Genomic DNA, 26107 nt, shown 5'->3' on the forward strand with positions numbered 1-26107 from the left:
TAAAAACTTATTTAGCAAACAGAAGCTTAATTAGATTGATTGAAAAGGAGGTGTAAAGTAGTAAAGGAAAGGGAAATTTTAAGAAAAAGCCCCTGAGCCAAGATATTCTGGACTTGAATGAAGCTCAATGGCAAAGGGTTTTTTTTTTGTTTTTTTTTTTTTTCTAGGTGAATTTAGGTCTGGGCTTTAGAGTGTAAAGAAGGTTCTAGCCTATGTAGGTTTAGATGTAGGTTTAGAGACCCAGCCCGTGTAGTGTGAGGTCTTGGCCCTTCACTTATATATTAACTGTATGGTGTTCCACCTGTGGTTATCCTCTCTTGTAAGTGAAAGCATTCCTGGGAAGGTCCACAGATCTGTGAAAAATCAGCCCTAAATACACCCAGGAAGTTACCTAGAATTGTAGGGTGATTATGATAATAAGTATCTTAAGAATAACAAGTACCCATGTGCCTAAATGAACACAATGTGCGTTTTCTCTTAAGTTATACACATATGTGTGCATTTACATATGTATGTGTCTGTATTCATATCACTGGAGTCCCTGGATGGTGCAAATGGTTAAAACACTTAGTTGCCAAAGGAAAGGTTGGAAGTTCAAGTCCACCCAGAGGCACCTTTAAAGAAAAGCCTGTCCTGGGGATCTACTTTCTAAAAATCAGCCATTGAAAACCCTATAGATCACAGTTCTACTCTGACACACATAGGCCACCATGACTCACAATTGACTCCATGGCAACTGTTTTTGTTTTGTTTTGTTACCTTAGAGGTTAGACATTTACAAAAGATTAAAGAGCCACTGACCTCTGTTTTTCTGCAGAAATTCCTGAGGCAAAGAAGCATAAAAGGGCTTGGTGAGTAATATTATGGACAGGAAAATACTGGAAGAAAAACACAAATGCATATTTTAATAAATTATACCAGCACTTGAACAGTTTGCTTGAGCAAAGGGGCTATAGTGGAAAATAAGTTTAGAAAAAAGACTGGTGCCAGGTCTTAAAATCCCTTTAAGTTAGGGAACTTCTTGTAAACCACTTGCTGTTGAGCTGATTTCAAGTCACGGAGACCCCATGTATGTCAGAGTAGAACTGTGCTCCATAGGATTTTTAATGGATGATTTTAAACCAGTTGCTGTTCAGTCGATTCCACGTCATGGGGACCTCGTGTGTCAGAGTAGAACCTTGCTCCGTAGGATTTTTAATGGCTGTTTTTGTGGAAGTAAATTTGTTACCAATCGCCAATCTCACACAAAGGATCCTTGTCTTTTCCCAAGTAAGAATACATGCAAAAGACAAACTTTACCTTCAGCAAGCTTTATTTTGCTTGAGTCAAGCAAAAGGAGTCAGCGGAAGACTAAACCTCTCCAAAAGGCTGATTCAAAAAGGGAAGCAAGGCTAGGGCTTATAGGGGTTTGGTGGAGACAATAGAATAATGAATATTTAGTGGGCTTCTTTCAAGGGGCGGTACTTCTCAGAGTGGGGGCGTGTTTTAATTAGGTTGCTCGCGCACCTGGAATTCAAGATGGAACCTGCTAATATTCAAGATGGAGTCCTCCCAGCAGCCCTTGCCATCACTTACTATGGGACATAGCGCAAGCGCACTGATCTTTGGCACTACATCACCATCTTCGGAGGGCTAAGGAAGGTTAAACAGCAGTCACACTTTGTTCTTCTGCGTGTGCAGGAGCCTGTAAAGGGGGAAGGGACTAGAAAAACATTAAGAAGCAGGTAGTAATTCACGAGTTGTTTGAGCCTTATCTCATGTTGACAGGGTGTGGTTCCTGTTTACCCAACTTCTAGATAGTAATCTTTTAATAGCTCTTTTGTTCTGCCAGCACAGTTAACCCTATCTGTCTCAGATTGCCAAGCCTTTCTTCAGAGGCACCTCTGCGTGGATATGAATCTACAACTTTTCAGTTAGCATCTGAGTGTATCAATCAATTGTACCACCCAGGGACCCATGAGTTGGAATGAACCCAACTGCAACTGACTTTAAGGTACTTTGCTCACTATTAATGGGGAGCATTTAATCAAGGGAAAAAAAGAACCAAAATTGTGATTCTGGAAACTTAAACTGGAAGCTGTTGTTGTTAGTTGCCGTTGCATTGGCACCAACTCGTGGTGACCTCGTGTATAACAGAACTAAACATTTTCCAGTCCTGAGCTATCTCCGTGATCATTGATATGTGTGAGCCCATTGGGTCATTCCATCTCATTGAGGGTTTTTCTTGTTTTCTCTGGCCTTCTACTTTACCAAACAGGATGCCCTTTTCTGGTACACACTGGAAGCAAGGTATAGAAAATCAGGAGGAAGAGCACTTGGAAGCAAGGAGGTCAGCCTGAAGCTATTTTAATGGATGAAATGAAAGATAATGAGGTAGTGAACTAGGGAAGTAGCTGTGGAAATGGAAAAGCCTGAGCTTATTCAGAAAGAGGAATAAACTAGAGGTGGAATCAACAGAAGACAAGGTAAAATGCCCTTATTGAGGAACAATAGGTGAGGGAACAAGCGGAAATACAGAGAAAGGAGGGGGCCGCACAGGATCCAGGAAAGAGCAAGTGACTAAAGAGGAAGACACAGATGGAGAGATTTTTAAAGAGGCTGGATATTCCTACAGAAAAATTGAAGTGGCTAATGATTGAAAACAGACCACTGGATTTGGAGACTGAGCAGCCATTCCTGACCTTTAAGTCTGATAGACAAGTGAAGAAGGGGTAAGGTCAGTGTGCCCACATGTGGGACAGGATTCACCACGGACTGTAACCCATTCCACTCTCAATTTTTTCATTCATCTCGTCTTCCTCTAACCATCTTTTCACCTACCTCCACTTTAATTACGCCTTGTTGGATGTGAGAAAACCCTGGTGGTGTAGTGTTTAAGAGCCACGTCTGCTAACCAAAAAAGGCTGGCAGTTCAAATCCACAAGGCACTCATTGGAAACTCTATAGGGCAGTTCTACTCTGTCCTATAGGGTCGCTATGAATTGGAATCGACTCAATGGCAACGGGTTTGGTTTTTTTTATCGGATTTGAAGTGGGCCTGATGTCATGGATGGGAAAAGCTGGAATAGGAGAGGCTAGGAGTCCAAGGGGTTGGGGCTAGAGAGCCTATAGTTATATAGAGTGAGACTTCTGGGGGCTCCCAGAAGCAGCTCAGATAGGCCTAGAAAGATGGATAAATAGAAGCAATTATTATTAACTTCTCTTCAGGATGCTTAGTATTAAGAAGGAGAGACATCAAATGTCAACAATCCTTCTTTCCTTTGTTCTACCAACATTTATTAAGCATTTTCCATGCACTAGACGTTGTAACGAGGAAATATTAGGTGTGTGTATGCGTTTTAGAATGAAAAGGATCTGAGTGTGTGTCCAGGATGAGGTGTGGATAGAGCATCTCATGGCAGAGAGATTGAAAAATACAATACAAAGAATTTTTTTAAGTACTGGGGCAGGTCCCAGAGAACATAGGGGAAATTTCAGACACACTCTATTCTTGGGAGAAGTAAGGTTTTTTTTTTTTCTTTTTCCCATGAGTTTGATCAAAAAAAGGAAATAATTTAAATACAGAGGGATATTGCAATGAAAATATTGAAGTAGCTTATGCCAGATGCCCTTGATCTTCTCAGTGAAAATGAGACGAGAGAAGATGAAAAGTGTGAGGATACAGAGTGAGAAAGTTTATAGGAAATTAGTCGATACGAATAAAAGTACTGCTGAGCCCCACTGGAGTTCCAGCTGAGTTTGGATAATGCCAATCATCTAAAAAGTAACTTAAATAACATTTACCTGGGGTACCTTTGCAAGAATCTAGTTCACATTAGTTGTTCTTTTGTCTTTCAAGTCTGTCATCCCCTATCTTTGCTCATCTCCAGTGTTATTACCAGGATTTCTGAGATTACCAGATGATTCTTTAAAATCATATGGCCACTTTTTTTTTTTAAGATTCCGAGATGAAATTCGGTTGGGTATGGTTTCTTTGTGCTCATTTTTATAAGTTCATCCGTCTTGGGCTGCTATTTAGTATTTAGTTGGACTTCAGCATGTTCAGATCTGTAATGAGACTTTATTATTAACCTCCTTATTGGAGATAATTGAAGCTCTGCTTTCTCTCTGTGATCTGTTCATATTACATCTTCCCAAGTAACTCCCTTTTGTATTCTCACTCTGAATATGGTTCTAGAAGACTTTTTTTTTTTTTTTGCTCTGGCAGTTTATGAAATCAAACAATTATAATAAGGGAATGAAGCATTTCTGGAGACCCATAACCCAGTCAAACCCAGTGCCATCGAGTCGATTCTGACTCATAGCGACCCTATAGGACAGAGCAGAACTGCCCCATGAGTTTCCAAGGAGTGCCTGGCAGATTCAAACTGCCAACCCTTTGGTTAGCAGCCGTAGCACTTAACCACTACGCCACCAGGGTTTCCAAATAGTAGCATTAAAAACTATATAGAGTTCATTATCCTGAAAGATTACATAAGCAAAAATATAAGTATACTAAGGAGTTTTAGGTAGATTTATGGATACTTGATTTCAAAATAGATTAATAAATGTTTATGAATTTTCAAGGCATACACTAACTTGTCAACATAAAAACATAGAAACTAACAAAATTGTCCTTGCTTCCAATGACAAAAGAAGAATAACATGGAGTAATAAAACTACAACTGTAACCCACTTATACATTAAGGGAGAGTGCTCGAATAAGCTATTTCTGCATGAGTTCAAGGCATTATTCTAAAACTCACATTTGTCCTTAGACAATAATCATACCTCCCAAAATGTCCAAAACATTAAATTTCCTTCTGCTAATCTTCTAATTTTTCTTCCTTTAAAAGTCACACAGGGAAACCAAAATATATATAAAACTTGGACAGCTTAAAACAAAAGGACAACTCAATCATGAAATGAGCAAAGGACTTCAATAGATATTTTATCCAAGATGACATTCAAATGGCCACCAGACACGTGAAAAGATGTATATCTTTACGTCATTAGCCCTCAGAGATGCAAATCAAAACTACAATGAGATACCATTTCACTGCCACTAGGATGGCTAAGATAAAAAATAAGTAAATACATACGTAAAGAAACAGAAAATAACACATGTTGGCGAGGATGTGGGGAAATTGGAACCCTTATCCATTGCTGGTGGGAATGCAAAATGGTACAGCCATTGTAGAAAACAGTGTGGTGGTTCCTCAAAATAAAAAAATAAAAAATAAATTGAACTAAAAATAGAGCTACCATATGACCCAGCAATTCCACTCCTAGGTTTTATGCCCAAAAAACGTGAAGGCAAAGACTCGGAGACTTACATACCAATGTTCATTGCAGCCAAAATGTGGAAACAACCTAAATGCCCATCAACAGATGAATGGATAAACAAAATGTGGTAGATACATACATGCAATGGAGTACTACTCAGCCAGTGGAAGAAATAAAGTCTTAATACATGTTACAATATGGATGGAGCCTAAAGACATCATGCTGAGTGAAATAAGTCAAACAAAACAGGAGCAATATATTACGACCTCACTTATATAAAAAGGAAAGACAAAAGTATAAAGACCAAAGTTTATTAATGGTTACCAGGGATGGGAGGAAGGAGAAAAGGGGGGTTGGGTTAACTGTGATGAAAAAATTGCATTGATTAATGGTAGGGTTGCACAGCTGATGATTGTAATTGCTGGCAATAAGTGGTACACTTGTAAAAAGTTTAACTGGCAAAAGTTGTGTGATATATTTACAACAACAAAAAGGTAGCTGCTGAGGCTGCTTATGTACAGCCAGAAGCCTCACTGGATTTGGTTCCTTGCTTTGGTGGTTTAGAGTCATGTTTTCATGGGACATCCCAGTTAACGGGCCTAATAACATGGTTAGTGCTTCTGTTCTACCTCCTAGTTCATTGCATAGTGCCTGGGGTCTTAAAAGCTTGCAAGTGACCATCCAAGTCAGGACAGTTGGTCTCTCTTTGCCTGGAGCAACAGAGGAAGAGGGAGAGTCAGGAATAGGAGGAGGATGTGGAATGTGTGGCTAATTGCCTCCATAAACAACTGCCTCCTTTGTCATGAGAACAGAAGAACTGGATGGTGCCCGGCTACCATTACTGAACGTTTTGATCAAAGATTCTGTAGAAGAATCCTGATCAAAAGGAGGAAAATGCACAACAGAATTTCAAATTTTCATGGACTCCAGACTTTCTGGAGCTCTGGGGGCTGGATGAACCCCTGAAACTATTGACCTGGGATAATCTTTAAGATAAGCCTTAAACCAAAAATACTCCCCTGAAGTCTCCTTAAAACCAAACAGTAGTTTAGCTTAACAAGTAAAAAAGGTCTGCCTTGAGCATTATGCTCTTTTAAGAGCTATCTATGTGGGATCAGAGAGACTAGAGTACCTCAAACGGTTAGACAGGAACCTTAGGGGGCAGTGAGTTTATGCTAATAGGGGAGGAACAACTCAGAAAAGAAGGCTGAGAATGGATGCACAACTGGAAGAATGTATTCAGTGTCACTAAATGCTACATGTGGTAACTGTGGAATTGGTGTTTGCTGTGTATATTCTCAACAGCAACAAAATAAATAAAAATAAAGTCACACAGGTAAAGCACATTATAAAATAAATTGAGTGCTTGCTTAGACAGCATACTTGATTTACCTTAGGAAAATGAATATCTTCCATTTGACTTACTGTTTTTTTCCCTCCAACCAATATATGTCTAATTTACCAAAATATCTTTCCATGGTGTAAATCTAGTACTGCCTTGTGAAGATCCTCTGCCTTTTCCTTTATGAGAAGTGAGTTTATAGCTGCATTCTAAAGATTTTCTCAGCTCTGCTGTTAACAATGCAAGCCAAAAATTTTTACAAAGTATGTGGGCCCCAAAAAGTTTCAGAAACTGAAAACTACTGTGGGTCAAAATCTTGCTGAAATCTAAATTCATTATTTGTGCCTCATTTATTTGATTCGTTTCATGGAACAAGAAAAACATTCTGAGGATCGTGATGTTTCATGTTCTTTGTTTCCTGAATGCAAAATGATGGTGCCAGAAATGATTCTCAGGTCTGCAAAAGCCATCAAATGAATGTAAGCACAGGTTCTTTTATTTACTGTTTCTGTCTGGCTTAGGAATTCACTACTGTTAATAGAGATTCAATTCAGCTATAGCAGCTCATCTTCTGAAAAGATGCCCTAATAAGGATTAGTATTTTCAAACGTACTCCAGCTGTTCTATTTTTGTTCTTTTCTTTGGTCCAAACTATAAATTTTGAGTTCAGTTAATAAATAAATATCCTTTTCAGTGATTTGGCAGGAAAAAAAATACTGATTTGAATGGAATTCATTTTTACAATTAATTTGTATTTCAGGAATTGGAGGAAAGAAACTAACCTTTATTAAGTGCCTTCAAAAGTATAATACTAAGTGCTGAAATAATTACATATGATGATAATTATTTTAACTGTACGAAGGTAATTTTTAAACATGAGATTAATTTCAGACTGTTATAAAATATTTCAGATAGCTCAAGATGTAACGAGAAATGTCTGATTATTTTTATAGCTGATAGCCAATTTTAATAGATCCTTTTCTAATGCAAAGTGGTTTTAAATAGAGATTCTTTTGTTGATTTATTTTCCTAATGTTTTTTATGATTTTTAAACACAGAAAAGCAAAGGGGAGAATGTATAAAACTCCTGCAATCTCACCACTCATTGCAAATTTAATGTTAAAACATAAGCATATTATTGGCTAATCTTTTTTTCTGTGCGTTTGTGTTATTGATAAAACCATCAGCAATAATAGCTATGATTTATTGAGCAGTTGCCATACGCCAGTCAGCATTTTAAGTGCTTTGTGTCTATTAATTTCTCCAATCTTTAAAATATAACCATGTTACTCTTATTATTCACATTTTACAGCCAATATTTTTATATTCGTCAGGTGCATAGTGCTTAATAGCATATAAATTCTTAAGATTTAACTCTCAAATCATTCTACATCAATGGTTCTTAAAGTTCCTCGTGTCCGGCCTTCCTTTCAGGATCTAATGAAAGCTATGGTTCCTGACCTTACTAAATTACAGTGCTCACATACCACTTTGTGTACAGGCTTGGAGGTGGTTTGTGGACTCCCTAAAGTCTTGTACCAAATTAGGCATAATCTGCAAGAGAGTGGTCTAGGTTCTCTCTTCACCAGCTTCCTCCTTCTCCCCTATTTCCCAGCTTTTTCCATACTAGACCAGAGGTAAGCAAATTCTGGCCCAAAACCTGTTTTTTATGGCCCATGAGCTAAGAATGAGTTTTACATTTTTTTTTAATGATCGAAAAAAAAATCAAAAGAAAGATTATATTTTGTGACACATGAAAATTATCTAGAATTCAGTCGTGATGTCCATAAATAAAGTTTTATTGAAACACAGCCATGCCTATTCATTTATATGTTATCCGTCTCTGCTTTCGTGTTACAAAGGCAGAGAGCATGTGGCCCACAAAGGCAAAAATACTTAGTTATCTACCCCGTTGCAGAAAGTTTCCATATTTCTGCCATAGGCCAAGAACTTGGTGCTTGCAGTACAGATGGAGACGTTAGCAGACAGTATACATCCTGTATATTCTCAGAGTCAGGATTTAACTTATACTGCTGTTGTGACTCTAAATGTCTGTTTTCTTACATCTATAGCAACTCGACGACGGCACTGGGTTTTATAGGGTTTACATTTATAATATGCACCTATTGATACCATCTCTTATTAGACACAGTGATTGTCCAGAATAAAAACCTTCAAATCTTCAACCTTGCCCTGAAAATTGATCCCAGAATTAACTCCTTACATACCCTAAGTTTTTACCCTAATTTTTCCAGACGGGGGCTCAAGGACTGTGTCTGTTATTTCACTGAATAATCTCTAGCACTTAGCACAGTGCCTATATAATAAACATACAAAAATTTGCCTGAATGAATGAAACTTTGAGAGAATTTTCTGTATTTCCTATCTCAGTTTCCTCACTACAATCTGAATTCTGCCCATGTATCGCCCCAAACTGCTCTTGATAAGGTCACAGAAAGCCCATAGGCATGAATTTGATTTGAGTACAATCTAAATAATGGTATAGATCCCAAGTATTGTACAGATATGAAATCAACGAGACATGTACAATAGAAAGTACAATACTGGTAAAAGATGTCTACTTTTTTATTTGACATTAGTTAAATGATTCTTATTTCCATCTTCTTAACTTCTTTAACTTCCTTTCTTACTATGCTTCAGCCAGACTTACTCTTCTGGGATTCATAAAATGCCTTACAGCTTCTTTCTTTGCACTTTTGTAGGTGCTAATCACTCCACATGGAAAGATCTTTATCTTTCATCTTGCCTGTCAAAATCCTCTTCTTTGTTCAAGCCCTGCCCAATCTCTAGCTTCTTACCAAGAGCCAAAAGTGATTCTCTGAACTCCTGTAGCACTTTTTTGGTTCTTATGTGGTACTGTTTAAATACTTCTTTGCCCCGTAAATATCTTTGTAGAGGTCTTATCACCAAATGAACTTAAAGCTCCTCACAGGTAGTAACCAGGTATCAGGTTGTTTTTTTTTTGGTCTTGTACACCACAGTGCCTTGAGTGTAGGAGAATCTGAGTGGAGGTCTATCAAGTGGGTAAGTATGGAGCTGTCTCAGTCAGAATATTGTGCTGAGATAGTAACTAATCACATCGTGGAATTTCATTTGACATTGTCACATGCTATTCTTGTTGGATAAACTTTAAAGGCAATTTTTCTTCTATGTTTGGTTTGTTATTTCTAGGAAGTCAATACATCCTAATTTTTTGCTTAATTTTTAACAAGTAGAAGTGATTTTTCCATTATGTTTACTTCGCATTTTCCTTTTCTTCCTCTTCATTGCTTATACATCTCTTCAAAAGCTTGGGACCATTGATCCAGATACATTTTACAGGTTAATTTCACAAATTTGCTTTTAAGTAATAACACTTCTGTTAAGTCTATAAATAACAGTAGGTGATTACCATTTTAGGGTCTTGAGACAGTAAATGAATTGTTGCTGATAATTTTTTTATCAGTTAAAGTATTAGTTTACTAGAAAGCAATTGAAAAACAAAAATTTGTGCTTATGAGGAGGAATAGATGATGACTGATAAAGATTCCAACATCCTTTTACATGCATTACTTTATGTGATGAAGGTCTACCTATTAAGCTTATGAAAATAGGAAATGCAAAAATGCCCAGACATTTTGGAACTCTATCTATCTTTTGTTGAGGGGTAGGGACAGGGGATCCCTGCACATAAGGGATGTACTGTAACTGCTTTTCAGGTCAGCTAGTGAATTCTTATTTGGGAAATAAGCTTCTAATGTCAGGTCAGTACATTGTGATACTTATTACAAAATCATTCACATCATAAGGATTCTTATAACTAGGGAATGTGGCATATACAATTAGTCATATGTTTAGTAAAGCTTAAAACACTATGTTCTATAACCACAAGGAGATATTAACATTCAGTTTTCCAGTTTCAAACTCGATACCTTAGAATGTTTTTGTAAATGGAAATACATTTCTATTGCTCTTAATACGAAACTGTAAACTGACAATTAGTAAAATGGTTAGTAAATAGTCATAGTATACTTAAGTTTCAAATAAAAAGATTTAAAAATATATGTAATAATTTAGTAAATTCATATTTGTAAATATATAAAATCCATTGCTGTCAAGTCAATTCCGACTGATAGTGACCCTTTAGGACAGAGTAGAACTGCCCCATAGGGTTTCCAAGGAGCATCTGGTAGATTCGAACTGCCAACTTTTTGGTAAGCAGCCATAGCTCTTAACCGCTATGCCACCAGGGTTTCCAAAATAGATATATAGTTACACTGAAGCATTCTGCTGTTATGTAATGAAGTAAGTAGAAGTATATTAATTGGGAGATATAAACAAGTCAATTAATATCTTAATTTAAAACTTTTATTCCTCTGAATTTGAAACTGTAAAAAAGAATCTTTCACCTATACCTGCATTATGGAAACTGAGGGAGGATTCTTGAAAGGAAAGGCTATTGATTAGAAATCCACAGGATAAATAGAGGCAAGAGGTAGCTAATAGACTGATAGTTAATTGACTCTAGGTGTTTCAACTTGATGCTAAAAATGTCAATTCCTATTTAAAGCTTCCACCTCAGGAAGTTTACCCTAAAAATTATTCAGTTGTTTTTTAAAAAGAAAAGAAAAAGAACCAGAAGATGTCACTTTAAGAGATGCTACATAAAATTTCATGGAGATGGTTTATAAAGGAGTGTGAGTTTCTGGGATCTTTAGCAAGAAAATACCAATTGGCATATATAATATATAGAGACACGTTGAGAAGGTTGATGGAAATAGCAAGATCAGAGTTGGAAAGTTTTACCTTCAGAGTAAAAATTGACTTTCCATTCAGTTCTTTGGCTTTCTAAAATGCTTAGCAATTTTTGCCTTCTTGTCGATCATTCTTCATTTTCTAAGTGGAGACTCAAAAGCATTTATTTAAAAAAACTCATCCACTTTCATAAATCATTTAATTAATTTTAAAAAGCTAATTCAATATTTGTACAAAGGAGAAAATATTTTGACATCACATCAAATGTATTGGCTGAGATGATAGGCCTATTTTTTTTTCCCCCCGAGTTGCTTGAACTTGGTCTGCATAATTGCAAGTACTGATTTTAATTCCCAAACAGTATGTGGCTTGAATGATGATTCCCTTGGTGAGCATGGCCGATTCGAAGCAACTCTGTAATAGCTGAAATCTGTTGGCTCACTACTGCTGGTAGTGCTGGAGGCAGAAACATGTCTCCCCCAGGCCTCTGCCTCTCTCTCTCCACATTCGGCACACCCCAGATTTACTGGCCCAGATAACACAATTCAGTGAGCATCCTTTTACTTTGTAAATGGCTTAGTTATGTTATTAAAAGTAATGTCAGTTGTCTGTTCTTTTGTTCTGCTTTTATATTTTTACAGTTGCCATGCATTGCATACCCTTTAGCTAAGCATTTGAGAAGAAGAGCCTGTCCTATTTAGAATTCTGCATTCAGTACTCTTCATGGTACACAAGAAGCAGAAAGCATTTTCCTTGTGCTTGAGTTATTTACAAGGCAGTATATCAACAAAGGGCTGTCTTATCTTTTTATAGAACTTTACATCCTATGGAGCCTTTTCATGTTCACTTTCTCTCCAGTGCAAAACTTCTGAAAGGTTTTAAAATAAGAGCCTGATGAAATTAGGAGAAAATAGAAATACATTAACTGAAGAGGACTTCTTGAAGATGTTTTAAGTTAAATATAATATAAAGATGTCTTCTTTATTCCTCAAAGTTTCCAGAAAATTTTACATTTTTTGTTTTAAATAATTTTCCTTTCTTCCCATCCAGAAAATAATTGTAAGAATTAAATACAATGTTTTTGTTGTTGTTGTTAGGTGCCATCAAGTTGATTTTGACTTATAATGACCTCATTTGACAGAGTAGAACTTCCCCATAAGGTTTTCTAGGCTATAATGTTTATGGGAGCAGATTGCCAGGTCTTTCTTCTGTGGAGTTGCCGGGTGAGTTTGAACTGCCAACCTTTCAGTTAGTAGCTGAGCACTTAACCATTGAGCCAGCGAGGCTTGTAAATACAATTTTAAAGGAGCACAAATACTTCAAATTTTACTTACGTTCTTGTACTGGTTGCCATCCAGTCAATACCGACCTGTTACGATCCCATAGGACAGAGTAGAACTGCCCCATAGAGTTTCCTATGAGTCCAGATCCACTCGACAGCAACGGGTTTGGGTTTCTTTGGAATCTTTATGGAAGAATCCCTGATGGCGCACTGGCCAAAGCACTCAGCTGCTAACCAAAAGGTCGGCGGTTCGAAACCACCAGCCACTCTGTGGGAGAAAGATGTGGCAATCTGCCTATGGGGCAGTTTCTGCTGTGTCTTATAGGATCACTATGAGTCAGAATTGACTGGATGGCACCGGGTTTGGTTTTTGGTTTTGTAATCTTTATGGAGCCAGACTGCTACATCTTTCTTCCACAGAATGGCTGTTCGAACTGCCGACCTTTCCGTTAGCAGTCTAGAGCTTAACCACTGTACCACCAGAGCACCTCTTTACTTATATAACACCTGGAAATTCTCATCTTTAGAAGAATCTATTTTTAATTGCATACCATACTAAATTTGTCTTGATTGTTCTCAGTTATGTCCTACATAATTCCCCAAGGTGTAAAACAAACCATTATTTCTGCTCAAAGCTTTACTGTTTTTTCTCCGCTTTAAATCTTTAAGTCAGTAGTGCCAAAAACCAGTAATTATTCCCCCCTGAAGTTAAGTGGCTACCGTCTTTATTCCCACTCAGCACTAGCAATAATGTTTATGTGATGGGAAACATTTATTTCATTTACTCCACAGTTAACTTATCGAATGACTAGCGATAGCTAACAAGAACCACAAATACTTACTCAGCCCTTATTATGTGAGTGGTCCTGTGGAAAGCACTTAATGTGCATTATCACATTTAACCCCCTCAACAACCCACTGAGCTTGCTATAAAAGCCTGTGACAAAGTGCAGTGATAATCTGTGGATTTTCAAGGAAAGAACCAGGGGCTGAGAGAAGTTACTTGCCCAGGATCACACAGCTAGTGAGAGGCAGAGAATTTGAATCTTTGTCTGTGTCCGTAGCCTCAATCCTTAACTACTATGCCACACACTCAGGTACATTTCAAATGCTGTTATGTGCTTGTAAACTGTAAAATTGTCCATAAATACTCAGAATATGCAATGTCAATTGTCAGCATTATGTCATTTCTACAGAAATTTATATAACTATAAATACATTTAATTTGGCCTTCATTTTCCCTTATAGGGAGAAAACTGTAAAATGTATATCTATCGTTTTATACAGCGTGACTAAGTTTAAAGCACACAGTTATCTCAGTGATATGCCTCACTTTATTATTAGTCCCATTTTAATGGCCAGGAAACTAAACTAAAACACAAAGAGGTTAAGTAACTTGCCAAGGTTCACACTGGTAAGGGCAGAGCTGGAATTTGAACCTAGCAGTGGGGCTGCTGAGTCTGTACTCTAACTAATATAATTGAGGTTGTCCGGGAGGTGATACCATCAGCCAGCTGTTTGTCTGACTCTAGGACCCTTATACTGTATTGCCACCCAACAACTTGATAAACTAGTTGGGCTTATGCTAGCTGCTTTAAAAAATAGACTTTAAGGTGTGCAAGGCTGAAACACGATAAAAGTTTATTTCTTGTTTATTTACCAAAAATGAATTTGTTGGGCATGTGTGAACTTAGTAAAATTTACTAGATTTTACTGTGAGGAAGGAGTTTACAAAAAAGAGATTCTATGTCATTTTATACACTTTTCTCTCTCATAGTAGCAAAGAATATTCAGAATGGTACGGGGGTGGTGGGCTTGTGCGTGTGTGTGTGTGTGTGTGTTTCTGTACCATGTTCTTGCTTTCTGAGCATTAGTGGTGGAATCTAAAGAAAAAATACTTCCTGAGATAGCTAGGAAGGAGTTAGAAGAGGGAAGGGAAGGAAGAAGAGTGAGGAGACTGTGAGTTAACAGACATGTAAGGGATTCTCTTTGGTATACATTATCTGCACAGTGTGTAGAAGGCACTGGGAGAAGAACCCAGTATTGGCATCTCTGAGAGAAGGTAGTGTGTGTGTGTAAAGAAAATACCGGGTAATTTGCCACAGGGTCACCTAATAATGCTAAGTCTAGAACAAGTTGGTTGTATTGGGGAGGAGATGGGAAAGTGCTCTAAGCATGTCATTCATATCTTGAGGAATGTCTCCATATACTTATAAAAAGGAAAAAAAAGAAAACTTATTGTCATCGAGTCAATTCTGATAACCTTAATTGTATATATCAATAAAGGCTGAGTACATTGGGCATCTACTATGGTCGAGACTGGTACAATTCTAGCACTTTAAAACAGGTATCATTATTATCACCATTTTTTAGATCAGGAAACTGATGCTCAGAAAAATAAAATAATTTGCCCACGATCACATAGCTAATAACTGGTAGATTTGGTATTTGAATGCTACAATTTGTATATGTAGCCATCATACTGTGCTGTCACCCACAAAAATTGATGTATTATCATAATTTTAGGTACTATAATAAATTGACACTAAAATGTATAAAAGCTCAAATTCAATAAAAGTTTATTTATTGTTCATTTAACAGTTTGAGACAGGTGGTCCTGGTGATGGTCAGCTGTCCTTCATGCAGTGGTGCAAAGACCCAGGCTCTTTACATTTCATGTCTTCTCAGTTCCCTAAAGGCCTTGTTGTCATCTGAATCCATTTGGCGGGAGACAAGGTACATCTGCTTCTTAAAAGACCTGGTCTAGGAGCACCTCACATCATTCCTGTTCATGTTCTATTAATGAGAATGAATAACATGGCCATGCCAAGATATAAGAGATGGCTGCTGAGAGACAAAATCCCTGGCTTAACAACCACTTAGCATCAATACTATACTTTGGAAGGGGGAGAACAGCTAACTGGCTCTGACACACATGGTTTAAAATACTTTTCATTATAAGTAATTAAATTACTTGAAGGTTTAAATTAGTTTTTTTTTTTTTCTTTAGAGTCTGAAAATACTATTGCTTTCTTATGTTACTGTAAAAAAAAAAAAAAACTATACCGCCAATGTAATCTGGGAACATCTTTGTCCCAGTTTCAAAGACTTAAATTCCAAAACTGGCCCCAAGATTTCTGTTAATTCTTCAGTCTTGATTTTCCTTATCCCTTCTGACTTTTGGAGTCCAGCTTGTTTTATTACATACCATGCAGACCACTGTGAGTCTCAGCCATCATTTGCTTTTTGAGGTCCTGTCATCTGCTGACCTTGTGGGGAAATCCAGTTAAAGAGATTAACTGATGATCTGTAGAGCCAGGGTCTGAACCAGGCTATTTGGCTGCTGAGTCTGTGCTCTTAGCTACTAAGCTATTCTATCTCTATATAGGGACAATTTTCTCACTAACATTCAGGTATCAGCTTTTGAAGTAAAATTGTACGTTGTTACACTCTGACATTAAGCTAATTTTTAATCCATCTTGCTGTAGTTAAAATAATTTTAACAACTACATAACACTTGTTACACTTTAACAGAAAAGCAAAACATGTTAGGTAATCTAACATTGGATCTTACTTTACACTGTTTCTTTGAAGCTCTATAGCCCATGCTCAGTGTTATTTTTTAGGAGTGAGAAAGTAGATATTGTTTTAGCTACAGGGAATTTGGTTTTTGTTTGTTTGTTTGAAATTTTTCCTAATAGCTTTTGCTAACTAGAAAATATCTTGTCAGATGTAGTTTTATTCACCTTGTAATTTGTACACCCGTAAAACATGTAGCCACAGGTACTTACTTGGCAACCTCTTCAGTTCTTTACATCTCTTTTGCGTTTGGCTCAGAAGTAAATCCATACAGTACCTGTGTTCTGCCCTGCTGCTACTATAGACACAGAATCAAGCTACCAATGTTGACTTCCACGCTCTCTCTCTTTTTTTTTAATAATTTATTTTATTTTGTTATTGTGGAGAATATACACAGCAAAATATGCATCCATTCAACAGTTTCAGTGTATACGATTCAGCAGTGACGTGCCTTTCACTCTTTTTTTTTTTTTTTTGAAGGTTCACTCTTTTTGTGTTTAGAGACACATTCAAATATTAAACAGCCAAGGAGAATTTATAGACCTATAGGGTCAAATAGGGGAGGAGGAAATGTTAATGTATTGTGATTGTGTACCCACAGTGCCACCAATCAGTTCCTAAGGTAGAAAATACAGTATGGAAAAAAGAATGGCTATTCTACTTTGTATACTTAAAGTTTTATTTTAATTCTTTAACAAAGATAGTCACTTTATAATTTTTAATAAAAATGAAAATATGAGGGTAAAAACCAAACAACAAACCCATTGCTGTCGAGTAAATCCCAACTTATAGCAGCCCAATAGGTCAGAGCAGAACTGCCTTATAGGGTTTCCAAGGAGTGGCTGGTGGATTCGAACTACTGACCTTTTGGTTAGCAGCTGAGCTCTTAACCACTGTGCCCTGAGGGCTCTATGAGGGTAAAGGTGCATTTAAAGATATATGTAATTATTTTCTAGTCTATGTATAAAGTTTATGTAGCTCGGTACTTGTACAAAAATTATTTTAAATATTATAGTTCAGCATGCCATTTTAAATAGTTTATCACAGAGGATTTACTTGATGCAGCTATTGCAGCTAAACCTTAACTTCTCAAAACACAGAATACATATATTCACACTATCTAAAACAGTAATAATCCAGAAACCAGTGACATTATATTTGGGCTTCAGAAGATTTGTTCATTCTTAAATGCTTGCCCTTGGTTGTCTCTTTTTCCTTTATATGAAAGACCTAAGCCTGCTATTCTTTTATGTGTATGGAGATGGCTGAAAACAATATTATAATCAATTAATTTTTTGTATTGATTAATCATGAAGTAATTATGTTCCCAGAAACTGCCACATCAAGAAGCATTGAATACTTCCGAGACTGCGTGGCATTCTAATGAATGAGTACTGTTGCCATTGTGCTTCCCTAGTAGTTTACTGCTATGGATAAACAAATCTTTCGTCTTCCTACTTGTAGTTTTCTTGTATCTCCAGTTCTATACCCAGCATTTATATCTCCCCCCCAACACACACACACACAAAATGTTCTCCCAGAAAAATTGCATCATAATGACCGTAATTTCAGGTTTTCTGATAACACACTTTTGGCATTACTTTCATACACATAATAACTCTTGATACTGATTCCCAAAGATGATGTTAACATGTACTAGGTATTTCTTTGGCTTAGACAATGTCTCAAAAACATAAAAGAGATTGAATATCATCATTAACATAATTCTTCCCAATAATCTGGAAGCAGATTCCAGTCCAATAGATTAAGCTGTTCTGTGATACTCCAGAGATGGGTTGACATTCTGTGTCCACTCAGTTGACACAGTGATCTCTATGATGTGTCCATTTTATGTTGACTCCATACTTTAATGCTGTCTGCAGAACAGAATTGTTCCCTATATATGGAATGCATGAACTAAGAACTTTAATTCCAACTCAGTAAGTTCTGTGAAGATTTGCTTTCTGGGCCATAGCAGGAAGTAATGCTGCTGAGGGAGACAAGGAAATGTTCAGTGTTTCTCAAACTCATCCACTGAAGCACCTCTAATGGCAAAAGAGAATAGTGTATCTCCTAGGAGCACTGAGGGCACAGCCTGAAGCAGTAGCCAAAGTTAATTCTTTGAAGTCTTGAGTCTTATCTTAAAAATTCATGAGACCTTTGCCTTCCATTATCATATACTTGTGTGTATTTTACTGTAAAATTCTCCAAAATCTTCCAGTAAATGTAGAAGAGCTCTCTTCTCTAAATTCCATGCTTATCCTTTAAAATATTTCAAATATCCTTTAAAACATTTCTTAATTCTCCCTTGAACAGAACCCAGTATCTTAAGGCAATACATATCTGTGGGTTAAACAGCAGAGATACCAGATCTCTGAAGTAATTCAATAATTCATACAGAGTTCAGTTTAGCCTGTGAGCTAAAGAATAAAGATGCCTTTTCAGGACCTCCAGAGAAAATGCATCTCTTTAGCCTTCCTGGCTCTAGGGAGTCTTGATGTTTGCTCTTCACCCTAGGCTCAGCTGGAGAATCAGCTTTGAACAGAATCCGTCTTATCACTGTTGAAGGCATCCAGCAAATCAACTTTCCCTTGCTCAGCGGAAAGCCCAGTTCTGCTGTATTCTAAGTGGTGTGCCGACAAGGAGAGCTACTCCAGCCCACTGTGCTGGGATAGGAGTACTGTAAGATAGAATATTTTTAAAAGAAAGTAGGAAAAACAGAATTATAGGTGTGCTCTGTAAATATTTGTTTTGCATCTGTGTTAGAATAGTTTTATGGATTGAATTGTGTCCCCCCAAAATATGTGTTGTAAATCCTAACCCCTGTAAGTGACTTTGGAGCCCTGGTGGCACAGTGGTTAAGAGCTCGACTGCTAACCAAAAGGTTGGCAGTTCAAATCTAGAAAGCCTATGGGGCAGTTCTACTCTGTCCTGTAGGGCCGCTGTGAGTCAGAATCAACTCAATGGCAATGGATTTGGTTTGGTTTTTTGGTAAATGATATTTTTGACTGTGGGAGAGTTGTTTTTTTTTTTAATTCATGGTTACATTCACATTTGGCAGTCGGGTTTATTTGTTATGTTAGTGAGGCAGTATTGGTGGAAGGTGTGTCTTAAATCATCTCTTGAGATATAAAAAGAGTGGATTAAGCAAGGAAGCAGAGAATAGGGGAAGATAGATTCCATACCACATGAAGGTCACCAAGGAGCCAAGGAATAGAAGCTGAAAAGAGACAGGGACTTTCCCCAGAGTACAGAAAGAGAGAAAGCCTTCCTGTATAGCCGGTGCCCTGAATTCGGACTTCCAGCCTCCTAAACTGTGAGAAAATAAGTCCCTGTTTAAGCCACCCATTTGTCGTATTTCTGTTACACCAGCACTAGATGACTAAGACAAATAGATAATATGCTGAAGGTCAACACGCCTGGGCTTTAGACCTTCTTCTCCCAGAGGTTACCTGCATGACCTTCAGCAACTGATTTCACCTTTCCATCCTCTGTTTTCTTGGAGCAAAATAATAGGGTTGGGCTATACAGTATCTCCAATACTTCCAAGCTCTATAAATTATATAATTCTATAAATTATTTTGCACAGCTATGACTTTAATCGAAACCTCCTTTATCGATTTTTTGCATATATATGATATATAGCATTTAGCATTTCTATAAACTTGGAACTAATTTTTCTGATAACCATGTCACAGTCATAATCTTGCAGTTCTGAAATTGGTAATTGACAATCACTGTGCTAACAGTATCATTTAGCTTTTTAATCTTTCTAAACACAAAAATATATTGAATCAGATTATTTATAGAGATTAAGAAATGAAGAAAACAAACCATGAGTAGTTTTTAGTTAAGGGTGGTGCTCAACTTCTTTCTTTGACTTTCGTGCAGTCCTCACTTTCACACATTATGCATTGATATCCCTAAAGCACAGCTGCTGCCTGTTAGAAAACAGTTCATTTTCAGCAGTCACCACTTTATCTGTATAATACTGTGTAGTACAGAACTGCTGGATTTGTACAGTTATGTGAATATGTTCTTTTGTCCTTTTTTTAAGAACAGGAAAAAAAATAAAAGTGCTAATACTGATAAGTATTAACAAAATCCATTGCCATTGAGTCGATTCCAACTCATAGCGACCCTATATGACAGAGTAGAACTGCCACATAGGGTTTCCAAGGAGCAGCTGGTGGATTCAAACTGCTGACCCTTTGGTTACCAGCCGAGCTCTTAACCACTGTGCCACCAGGGCTCCACTGATGAATATGGACATCATAAAATAGAATTCAATACAATATTATTGAAGACTATGTCTGATAGGCAAGATGGAGTAAAAGCAGTGATGGAGAGATTGTCACAATTCTGGTGTAAGGATCGTTATCTCAAAAACATATCAGTGAGTCTTTTTTCTGATGCAAAGTAAAGCTATAAGCTTGTATGAAAACTGGAAGAAATATTTAAAAGTGGCTGCTGAGATCCAAAATTTCTGATTAGCAAAGGCTCCTTTGATAAATTCAAGAGAAATTCTTGTTTAAAATATTAAACAGGCTAGAGATTATGTGAGGAGAGAGAAAGAGAAAATTTATTTAAAGGTTATTCTCTGAGATGGGAACATGGAAAGGGGAAGGGGGCTGGTTAAAGTTTGCTAGGGAAGATTATAGGGTGGGAAGACTTACTAAATTCAAAGCCTCTGGTGAATATCTTGGTACAGTTTCAAAATTCAGGAGACACGTAAGCTGGAGATGTGAATTTCAAACTCAGTTCACAAATAGCAATCAAAGGCATTTGAGATCACCTAGAGAGAATTTAGAGAGTAAATGGAAAAATTCCTGGCAGAGGACCTTGAGAGGCACCAATATTTAAGAAATAAGCATACAGTAGCCCATAAAGTAGACTGGGAAGGAGTTGTTAGTTGCCTCCAAGTCAATTCAACTCATGGGTAAAGGGGTAGTGCTTCCTAAACCATTTGATAGGTCTGCAGATGACAGAACATCAGCCATGAATATCAGATCAGTTAAGACATCTTAAACCTGAAAGAAGCCACCTAAGGTCATTATTACTACCCATTTATCTGTGTCCTCTAAACTGTGTCTCTACTCTAGTTACATCATCAGATAGCACTTTACCTTCTTTCCTGGAAGAGACTTTCCGAAATATCACAGAACTGATGACCTTATCTTCAATAAAAACCCCAAAACCAAAACCTTTCCCTAATATTGTGACATAGCGTAAATAGGAAACCTCACTAAGTGAATGTTTGGAGCCAGGGAGTCAGCAAAACCCCCTTAGGATAAGGGAATTAGTTGACTACTAAAATTTGACATATCTTTCTTCTAATTAATGTGTAAAATAACAAAGGATGCCTGTTCAGTTAACAAGGATTTTCCTTAAGGCTGTGTGAGGGAAATAATGCTTATAAAACGTACATCACATAGGCAGAGTATTTCCCAAGGTTGGGTTTCAAATATATGTTATTATATTTTAAAGTAATTCCTTTCCATATACCTGAGAAATTATTGTTAACCCAACATGTATAGCATTTGTCTTACCCAGCTTTCTGAAAGCATCTTGTATCCTTTTATAATATTAACCTTTATATCAGAAATTCTTAATGAACAGTGGTTTTCCTAGATTCCTAACACAAGTTGTATAAAATTTATCAGATTAAGTTTGTTTTCCTTAATTCGAGTGATTTAAAAGCTCGAGTTCTGTCCAACCTCTAAATTCAAATTTTATAGCTATCCCAAATTCCCTAGCAGAGGATCATTAGTCCTTACTCATGGAGCTGCTTTCCTACATTTCATCCCTCCCTCCCCACCCTTGTGGCACAGTAGTTAAGTGCTATGGCTGCTAACCAAAAAGTTTGAATCCACCAGATGCTCCTTGGAAACTCTGTGGGGCAGTTCTACTCTGTCCTGTAATATCGCTATGCGTTGGAATTGACTTGATGGCAGTGAGTTTGGTTTGGTTACCCCATCAATACCTTAAAAAAAGCAACAAGCAGCATTTAGCTTTCCTAGTATTTTAATGTGTGTCAGATAAGGGATTATAAATATTCTTTCAATAATCATATTTATGCTCTTTTGTAGTTCCAATTTACAGTTAATTTTTGTTACATTTTATCACTTAGCTTCTAACCAGAACATTGTATCTTTATCATACTTACACAGTGCTTACTTACAAAATAGTCTTCGTATTAGCAGCTGCTTTCAAGCATATATGGAAATGTCGTTAGTCAAGATCCTTATTTGTGAGAAAACACAGTCAATGTTATTCGATGCGTAAATCTATAAATTGTTATCGTTAGATGCCATCGAGTCGGTTCCGACTCATAATGACCCTTATTGCTGTCACTATGTCGATTCATCTCATTAAGGGCCTTCTTTCTCCCTGACGTTCTACTTTACCAAACGTGATGCCCTTCTCCAGGGACTAGTCCCTCCTAATAACGTGTCCAAAGTATGTGAGACGAAGTCTCACCATCCACTTCCAAGGAGCACTTTGGCTATATTAATGCGATAGCTTCTAACATTTTAGATGTCAGATACTATCCTAGGTATTTTACATGTATCATCTCCAGTTGTCCTAGCAGACTAGGAGCCATTTCCACTTTGCATAAGAAGAAACTTCAGATAAACCACTTATCTAAAATCACATAAGTACTAGTCCTTGGATTTAAATGCAGGTTTGTGTAGTCTTAACAAGGGGTCAGTGGGGAGGAGATATGTATATAGGTGTGTGTGTATGTGTGTGTGTATATATATATATATGAAAGATAAGGAAAAAGGTTAATGTTTTATTTTTGTGTATAATTCTTCTTAGCTGCTAAATTGTTGATTACATGGATTTTTAATTACAAATGACTCTGTTTTCTATAGGCTTAAATATTGTTTATAGTAGACTGTGTTTCCAGGCCTTAGAATTTCTCTTCATAATGGTAGTTTATTTTCAAAATTACATAGAAACCTTCTGTACTTATTCTCAGAATATGGATCATGAGATCATCTTATAAATAAAACAATATTAAGGAAGTCCCTTTTGCAATGTGATTACACTGTGAGTAATCCCCTGGAAGAGGCCGTATATTAATTTCTTAATGCCACTATATTGCTGCTATAGCAAACCACAAAGCCAGTGATTTAAATCAGCACAAAATTATTACCTCATCGTTCCTGGAGGTCAGAAGTCCAAAACAGTTCTCACTGGGCAAAAATCAAGTGTTGGCAGGGCTGTATTCCTTCTGGAGGCTTTGGGAGAGAATCCATTTTCTTGCCTTTCCCAGCTTCTAGATCCTGCCTGCCTTCCTTGGCTCATGGCCCCTTTCCATCTTCAAAACCAGCTGTGAGTGGTAAAGTCTTTCTCATATCACATCACTTTTACCCTGACTCTCTCTTTTTCTGTGATGTCCCTGTGATTATGCTGGGTCTACTCAGATAATCTGAATAATTTTCTTATTTTAAGGTTAACTGATCAGCAGCCTCATTCTATCTGCAGCCATGATTTTCCCATGTAACATAATGTATTCACAGGTTCTTAGGATTAGGATATGACATCTCTGGGGAGCCGTTATTCTGCCTACCCCAGGCAGATTTAGGTTTTGTAGGGCTTGAAGTTTATGAAAAGCGCTCTTAAGAAAATGAATACAAAATTACAAATACAAAATGAAACACCAAAACCAAAAAAAAGTTAATTCCAACTCATGACGGCCCCATGTGTGTCAGAGTAGAACTGTGTGCCATAAGGTTTTAAGTGACTGATTTTTTAGAAGTAGATATCACCAGGCCTTACTCCTGAGGCACCTCTATGTAGACTTAAGCCTTCAACTTTTCAGTTAGCAGCTGAGCACATTAACCCTTTGCACCACCCAGGGACTCCAGACACTGAAGTGTGTATTTATTTATAATGAGAAAATTAATGACAACAAAATACAGGTCTGAAAAAAGCAAACTACGTAAATATATCCCACTTAACCCAAGTTAAACGTATCCGCAACTGTTTGATATACCTATACAGCAAACAGAACAAGTCCATGATAAAATGCATCATTCAAAACTTCCATATGTTTTTGCTAAATTAAAAAATAAATAGGTAGAACCTTTGGCAAAATAATGTTTTGAAAGCTTGGCTTCTGGCCAATTATTTCTTCATTTTTATTCATGTCATTTTCTCCATCAGTTAAATGGTCCAGTTCCTTGTGTTCTGGAAGACGTGACAAAAAGAATACAGATTTTGGAGTCGGAGTAACTTGGATCAAGTCCTACTCGTTGGTTTATTCAAAACGTTTATTATCTAATAAATGTCAGGCACTGTGCTGGGCTTGGAAGATACAGCAATAAGCAAGATAGGCACGGCCTTTATCTTCAAGGCTCTTACAGTGTAAACAAAAAGACAGACATAGGAAGGTCATCTCAAGCACATGAAATATTATAAAAAAGATGTAGGACCTTTGAGAGTCCTATAAGGGGACCCAGCCTAGACTGGTGGCAGTAGGTTTACGCAGGACCTGAGGGATGAAGCAGAGTGAGCCAAGTAAAGGGGAAAGGAGAAGATTTAGGCAAAAGAAATGTTATGGTCATACGACCTCTGATGGGAAAGCTGATATGAATTCTGAGGAACTAAAACAATGTCAGAACAGTAGAGTACAGGGAGAAAGGAAGAGAACAGTACAAAACATGCTGAAGAGCAAGTTGGGGCCAGATTCAGTACAGCTTTGTAGCCAAGTTTAAGGTTTTCATTTTTATCTTAAATGTAATGTAATGCCATTGAAGGCTTTTGAGCATAGATATGATATGATCTTATTAACAAATATAAAAGCCTTTCCTGTTGCTTTGGAGAATTGGGTGGAAGGAGGGGGAAGGCAGAAGTAGATACAAGGAAATGAGTTAGGATAGAGAGAAGTATTTGGAGTTGAGCCATAAATACTTGAGTTTTGAGTTATTAACTACCTTTTTCTCAAAAGCATTCTGTTAAGTATGCCTTTTCATTGATAATGGATTCCCTTTTTTAAAAAAATATTACTCATTAAGCACTATGTAAGACATACAGAAACAGTGGAAAGCATACCTGATTGGTTGCTTTTTATGCTGTGACTCATTAGTACCTGTTTCTTTGACCAGGTGTGTGCATTTTATTTCTAATTGTATAATGAGCACAGTTTCCCTAAATAACAGGCATTTCAGGCATCAACAAACTGGTTAAGGGGATAACTGGGGAGTCAGAACACTCCTTCTCAGATCACATCAGGCCTTCTTTAGCTGACTTTAAAGGTTATCTGATTTATTAATTGTTATTGGTGTGGGTGAGGACACGCATCCTCATCCCACACAGCCTCCTGTTTTTTTGGTCTTAAGGCTCTGAAGACTTGCTATCCTGGAGGCACCACCAGGTACCTTCCTCACCACCTTCTTTGGAACACACCTTTTGTTTAGACCAGTCTGCTGGCATCAGCTGCTCTACTCTAGACCTCTCCATTTTCCTGTTCAAGCCTGTCTGTTAGCCAAGCCCCCTCACCTGCTTCTATTAATATAACTCTATTCTGGTTCTCCTGTTTTTCTTCCCCAAGATTCCCAGTGTCATAATTTATGTTTTCTGTATGATTTCACATATATTTGCATTAATTTCACCACACGCTTTCATGATATCCCAGTACCCCTTGTGACAGAGTTTCTACCTCTTTTACAAGGAAATATATCATTGGGATGCATTTCTCTGTTGATAGAGCTATAATTATACCTTAAAAATAGTCAAGATGGATAATGTAACAGTTTCTTAAGGCTGCTGTAACAAATTACCACCAACTGGGTGGCTAAAAATAACAAAAATTTATATTCTCACAATTCTGGAGGTTACAAGTCTGAAATCAAGGTGTTGGCAGGGCCATGTTC

General features: G+C 37.2%; 1 protein-coding gene across 12 annotated transcripts in view; it reads left to right on the top strand.

The window, feature by feature from the left end:
* RIMS1 (regulating synaptic membrane exocytosis 1) overlaps positions 1-26107 on the top strand; it is a 476384-nt gene that overhangs the window by 418526 nt on the left and 31751 nt on the right. The window contains exon 1 of one of the 12 annotated variants that reach the window (XM_049895213.1): positions 7062-7086. The exons of the other annotated variants lie outside the window; for them this stretch is intronic. The gene's annotated coding sequence lies outside the window, so the exon portion shown is untranslated. Of the gene's footprint in view, positions 1-7061; positions 7087-26107 lie in introns of those variants that run through there. 12 annotated transcript variants of the gene reach the window in all.

The sequence above is a fragment of the Elephas maximus genome, chromosome 1 (genome assembly GCF_024166365.1).
Source record: "Elephas maximus indicus isolate mEleMax1 chromosome 1, mEleMax1 primary haplotype, whole genome shotgun sequence".
Lineage (NCBI taxonomy): Eukaryota > Metazoa > Chordata > Mammalia > Proboscidea > Elephantidae > Elephas > Elephas maximus.